The sequence below is a fragment of the Pseudophryne corroboree genome, chromosome 2 (genome assembly GCF_028390025.1).
Source record: "Pseudophryne corroboree isolate aPseCor3 chromosome 2, aPseCor3.hap2, whole genome shotgun sequence".
NCBI lineage: Eukaryota > Metazoa > Chordata > Amphibia > Anura > Myobatrachidae > Pseudophryne > Pseudophryne corroboree.
The window spans coordinates 393579433-393586266 of record NC_086445.1 but is presented as its reverse complement, the minus strand read 5'-3'; the positions used below and the strand labels follow the sequence as shown (position 1 = coordinate 393586266).

At 41.4% G+C, this 6834-nt stretch overlaps 1 pseudogene; it reads right to left on the bottom strand.

Moving 5' to 3' along the window:
* Positions 1-1141: 1141 nt before the first annotated feature.
* LOC135052207 (5S ribosomal RNA) lies at positions 1142-1261 on the bottom strand (annotated as a pseudogene).
* Positions 1262-6834: the final 5573 nt, after the last annotated feature.

The following is a 6834-nucleotide window of genomic DNA, read 5'->3' as shown; positions in this document are numbered from 1 at the left end:
ATAAAATCCCAATACAAGGTAGGAGATCCGACTTAACTGAAAAATAGGCAGGGGGTCAGTGCAGGGAACCCAACGCGTTTCGTCACATCCGACTTCTTCAAAGGGTAGGGATAGAATGATTTCTCAAGCCTATTTATACCCCTACATACTAGCTAAGGGGTTGTGACATCACAATTGGTCAGGTGATTCAATCTAGAAATCTCACATAAAAATAAACAAGGTAGTGAATTCAACACATGACAGCAGTCAGTAAGTATCATTAAGGGCATATTTACATCTAAAACGGGTGGTTTCTAAGTCCCAAAATTGTTTAAATAACGTGTGGAAAGGTGTAGAACAGTAAATTGTGGCACTTCCGCCACACTTCTGGTGACGGAGGTTGCGGGTCACGTGACTTCGGGCACTTCCGCCCCACTTCCTGTGCACGTCTGCGCATGCGGCGAATCCCGGTCTCTGTGTCTGTGCCAGCATGGGCTCTTGTGTTTCATCAGTCTAAGTTCGGGGGGTGTTTCCACGGCGGCCATTTCTTTGTGGGGAAAGTCCATAGGGCTCATAGGAGTTGCGGTGGCCATTTTGATGGAGTTTAGGAGACCCATATTTCTTGCACTTAATAGTGCCCATGGCAACGTTTCCATGCAAAATAAAAATAAACAATTGGTAGTACACCTTATATTGGAGTTTCTTATCATAAAACAGACAATAACCAATATCATATTAACCCATAGGCTAATATACAAGAGCTGTATTAGTTATGTGCTTAAATGCAATTATATATGTACAATGCAGTGATCTATTTAAATCTCTACAGGGATCTCTCAGGTGAATCTAAGGTGAAGTGGGTGTGCCTATACCACATATGTATACTGCAATTAACACGGCTGTGTTTAGCAAGCATTTTGTAATGTATCATTTCAGCACACGGTGTAAACAAATACATACAAAGAAAATAGATTATGTGCCAGAATAGGACCAGAAAATTTAGATAGTATATTAATCAATTCCCTACTTTCTAAAAACCAATTAGCTTAAAAATTCAAAGATCATCCAACATTAATCAACCTATTTCTAAAAGACTTTTTAGCCGTGAAGATGCCAAGTGATAATCGATCGCCCACCAGTTGGCTTGACGTCCTCTTGTCACTCCTTACAGTACCTGATCTTCCCAGGTAGTCCCCCTCCCTGGTACTGATCAGGCCCGAAACACTGCTTAGCTTCCAAGATCGGACGAGATTGGGCGTGCCAGTGTGGTTTGACTGTACACACGTATGAGACATCATAATACCAGGGACCCGATCGCTTAATAACACTCGAGATCAAGTTGGCTTATTAATTTATTCGTTAAAGTGCAACATTTGTGTTTGCTAGAACTAGAGGGATTTGTGAAAGCGTGAGGAGCAAGATAACATAGAAAGGGATAATGGAGGATACTGCACCTCACAGGAAAGTAGCAATCTCATATCCTTCGTTTAGACCAGTAGGTTGCAGGGTCTGTAGCTGGAATACCCAGTACATTTCTCGTCTTGAGAGTTTGTTTGCAAGGTCACCTCCTCTCTCACCCAGATCCACATGCTTGATCGCCTTAAACGTGAGATCCTCTGGATTGGAATTATGTTGTAGTGTGAAATGTCTGGAAACTGTATGGCTCTCCACCTTATTCTTAATGTTCCTAATGTGTTCCTGGATCCTTATTTTCAAAGGTCTCTTGGTCTTGCCTACATACTTCATTTTGCAGGTGCATTCCAATAGGTAGATCACGGACGTGGTGTTGCAGTTCATAAAATGTTTAATAGTGTACTCTTTTTTATCTTCCATATATCACTGAAGGTTTTTCTATTCTGATGTAGATATTTACATATGTTACAATTCCCACATTTAAAAGATCCTACACATTTCATCATTGGGACACTTTGGGTAGGTTTCTCCTTTATCATGCTGGGTGCCAGGTGGTCCTTCAGGTTTCTTGATTTTTTAAAAATGAGTGTTGGTTCGGGCGGTAGGATGTCTTTTAGTACTGTGTCCATAAGAAGAATGTTCCAATGCTTTTTAAGTGAATTCCTTATGGTTCTCTCGTGTTGACTGTAGGTGGTGATGAAAGCGACTGTGTCTTTCTTTTCGTCTCTCGGTTAGTACCTTAAAGGTCTTCTCTATCCAAACTTCTTGTCTTTTTCATTGCTTCATTCAAGATGGGCTCAGGGTACTCTTTATCTTGGAATCTTCTCTTGTAGACCTCCAGTTGGTCTTTACAGTCCTTGGTCCTTGTACAATTCCTCTTAATCCTGGAAAACTGTGAGGCCGGTATATTATTTTTCCATTTTTCTAGATGATTACTTCGGAAATGCAAGTAACTGTTCATGTCGACCTCTTTAATGAAATTCTTAGTGGTAACGCCTCCAGATTCTCCGTTTAAAATCAAGTCCAGGTATTCAACTGACCTAGTATTGGTAGTTGAGGTAAAAACCAAGTTCATATCGTTGTTTCCCAGCATCGTTAAGAACTCATTAAAAGATTCAATGGTGCCGTCCCAGATGATTAAAATATCGTCGATATAACGTTTATAAAAGACCACTTTCTCCTTAAAAGCACTGGAACTGTAGACATGAGTTTTTTCCCAGCATCCCATAAATAGATTCACAAAGCTTGGGGCAAAAACAGTCCCCATAGCTGTGCCACAGCATTGTAAGTAAAACTGATTTAAAAACTTAAAATAGTTGTGGCTGAGGATAAAATGCGTAAGATCACAAATGAAATTTTAGTGGATGGGAGTCAGAGATGGATCATTATCTAGATATTCCCTAAATGCAGCAATGCCTTTTGAGTGTTCGATGCATGTGTATAAGGATTGGACATCCACAGTCGCCCAGATGTACGTGTCCTTCCATTCCACTGTTCTTAGTATGTTGAGTACTGATGTCGTATCCTTGAGGTACGATGGCAGGTCTTTCACATAGTTCTTTAAAAACGTGTCCACATACTCTGATAGATTGGAAGTCAGTGAGCCTATACCTGCCACTATTGGTCTACCGGGCGGGTTAGTCAGGGATTTATGTATTTTGGGTAGAAAATAAAAAATGGGGGTGATGGGATTGGATTGCATGAGGTATTGGTATTCTTCCTTCGTTACTACGTTATTTCGTAGGCCATGTAAAAATATGGTCCTCAACTCTTCCACAAAAGGTTCCTTTGGATCATCCTTGAGTAGTGTGTAAGAGTTTCTATCTCCCAGCAGTCTTAGTGCCTCCTTTGTATAGAGGTCATAGTCTATTATAACCAATCCCCCCCTTTGTCAGCTTGCTTGATGACTATATTTTTATTTCTTTGTAGCTTCTTCAAGGCTTCGTATTCACAGTTCTTCATATTCTTTTCATTGGGCGGTTTCATTTCAGTGTCACATAGGTCTTTCTTTACCATGTCATAGAAAATGCTGACATTGCTCCCCTTTGACTCCAATGGATAATACTTTGATTTGGGTTTTAAGCCCGATTTTTATTTTTCCTCGTAATTGCTTATTATGGCATCCTCTTTCCTCAAAAAATGTCTCTTGAAAGTCAGTTTTCTCACAAACTTATTCAAGTCAATAAAGGTCTCAAATTTGTTTAAACTACTTGTCGGTGCAAACGACAAACCTTTGCTAAGGAGTTTAGTCTCTGAGTCTGTTAAAATGTGCTTTGATAAGTTGAAGATACCCTTGTCCTGTGGTTTAATTAATGTAGATTCCTTCTTTTTTGGTCTCTCCCTCCTACCGCCCCGTTTTCCTCTTCTTCTAAATGTATTTTCTTCATGGGGGATGCCTGTCTGCTGTCCTCTCTCACCACGCCTCTTATCATGTCCTTTGTTCGTGCGCCCGTTCTTACTGATACAAAAAATCCTGATCCCCTGTAGAGTCTCTTCTTTGTAGAGCTGAGAACCTATTAGCCATTCTTAAGTGTGGGTTTGATGGAGAATCCTCACTATTGGTTCTGGTCTTTCTCCCTTTATTCGGTATCGTCTTCCATTGATATCTTCCCACTCCATTGGACTGATGATCGGGAGCCTTGAATCTGCTCCAGTTTTTCAAACGCCCTTGATTGTAATCATTCTTGTCCCGAAGAAATTTCTTCTCTTTCCCTTTCATGACCACCCCTTCAACATGTTCTAGTTTCTTCTTGAGAACTTTTTCATTAATGATATAGTCCTCCTTGTCCTTAAATCCGCTCATTTCAGAATCTTTTGCCTTTATTTCAACCTCTAATTCCACCAAGACATCTTTCTTTTTCCTGATGAGAAGTTTCATAAGATCTATGGAGCACCTATGTAGAATAGAGTCCCATTCCTCTATGAATTCTGTATCCATAGTACCGAACGTTGGTTGTTTGAGGAGTCTCAGACCTCTGGGTACTCTGTTTACTGTCACATAGTGTTCCAGGCCTTTGATATCCCACCAGGTTTTCACTTCCTTGATAAGAAGTTTCTCTATGCCCCAGAACATATCGTCTATATCCTGTGTTGGTGTTGGAGCATCTATTAGTTTATTTTCATTAAATATTTTTTGGCATAAATCATTTCTTTTGACTGTGCGATCATTATTTCCAAACATTCTAGTTTGTGATGGATAATTATCTCACCAGGCTGCTATATAAATACACCAGGAAACAATTATGTAGAGAAAATATATACAGCGCCACTTGTGGGATGGACTTCAACTATAAAATATATAAAATTACTAAAAAGATGCCGTTAAAAACACACACACAACCTTGTTATAGGTGTCTGCCAACCCCTAAGAATGCAATGCTGGTATAGTAATGCTGAAAGGTTTATTTTTATATATATATTTTTTGGCTCATAAATTTGTATTTTTTAGTAAGTACTTTTCAAACAACACAGGTCGCCGTTACCCTTATCCCCCCCTTTTTCCACATATATATATATATATATATATATATAAAGGCACAGATGTATGCCCTCTGTTGCTCCATCATATCGTATTGTTATCCTGTGGAACCTGTGGACTTAGGAGAAATACAGTTATCAACGGTAAGTTCTTACCATAACGTATATATATTTTCTTCAGAGCTGGCAGCACTGTAAGCAGCACTGTATTTTTTTTTTCTCTTCAGAGCTGGCCGCAGCACTGTATGGTTGTTGTTTTTTGTGGTTTTTTTTTCAGAGCTGGCAGCACTGCAAGCAGCACTGTAAATGTTTTTTTTTCTTTTCTTCAGAGCTGGTAGCCAGACCTTTGTGGGCCCCATAGCAACATTTTGAAGGGGCCCCCGTCCCAATGCTACTAGAGAGATACTTCTCTGCAGCAGTTGTTAATCTTTTCTGCCCTATGATAGTGCCCTATTTAATTTTCTGAAAAACAGTAGAGATGTGCGGCGGGCACTTTTTGTGTTTTGGTTTTGGATCTGGATCCCCGCTCGTGTTTTGGACCTGGATTGGTTTTGCCAAAACCACCCTTTTGGGTTTTGGTTTTGGCTTTGGATGATTTTTGAAAAAGCACAAAAACAGCTAAAATCACAGAAGTTGGGGGTAATTTTGATCCTACGGTTTTATTAACCTCAATAAAATTCATTTCCACTCCTTTCTAGTCTATTCTGAACACCTCACAATATTGTTTTTAGGCCAAAAGATTGCACCAAGGTCACTGAATGACCTAGCTAAGCGACACAAGTGTGTGGCACAAACACCTGGCCCATATCGGAGTGGCACTGCAGTGGCAGACAGGATGGCACTTTTAAAAACTAGGCCCCAAAGAGCACATAATGCAAAGAAAAAATAAGAATTTTCTCACCGGTAATTCTATTTCTCGTAGTCCGTAGTGGATGCTGGGAACTCCGTAAGGACCATGGGGAATAGCGGGCTCCCGAGGAGACTGGGCACTCTAAGAAAGAATTAGGACTACCTGGTGTGCACTGGCTCCTCCCTCTATGCCCCTCCTCCAGACCTCAGTTAGGGAAACTGTGCCCGGAAGAGCTGACACAATAAGGAAAGGATTTGGAATCCCGGGTAAGACTCATACCAGCCACACCAATCACACCGTACAACTCGTGATACTATACCCAGTGAACAGTATGAAATATAACTGAGCCTCTCGAATAGATGGCTCCAAACAATAACCCTTTAGTTAGGCAATAACTATATACAAGTATTGCAGACAATCCGCACTTGGGATGGGCGCCCAGCATCCACTACGGACTACGAGAAATAGAATTACCGGTGAGTAAATTCTTATTTTCTCTGTCGTCCTAGTGGATGCTGGGAACTCCGTAAGGACCATGGGGATTATACCAAAGCTCCCAAACGGGCGGGAGAGTGCGGATGACTCTGCAGCACCGAATGAGCAAACTCAAGGTCCTCCTCAGCCAGGGTATCAAACTTGTAGAATTTTGCAAACGTGTGTGAACCCGACCAAGTAGCAGCTCGGCAAAGTTGTAAAGCCGAGACCCCTCGGGCAGCCGCCCAAGAAGAGCCCACCTTCCTCGTGGAATGGGCTATTACAGATTTAGGATGCGGCAGTCCAGCCGCCGAATGTGCAAGTTGAATCGTGCTACAGATCCAGCGAGCAATAGTCTGCTTTGAAGCAGGAGCACCCAGCTTGTTGGGTGCATACAGGATAAATAGCGAGTCAGTTTTTCTGACTCTAGCCGTCCTGGAAACATATATTTTCAGGGCCCTGACTACGTCCAGCAACTTGGAATCCTCCAAGTCCCGAGTAGCTGCAGGCACCACAATAGGTTGGTTCACATGAAAAGCTGATACCACCTTAGGAAGGAATTGGGAACGAGTCCTCAATTCCGCCCTATCCATATGAAAAATCAGATAAGGGCTTTTACATGACAAAGCCGCCAATTCTGA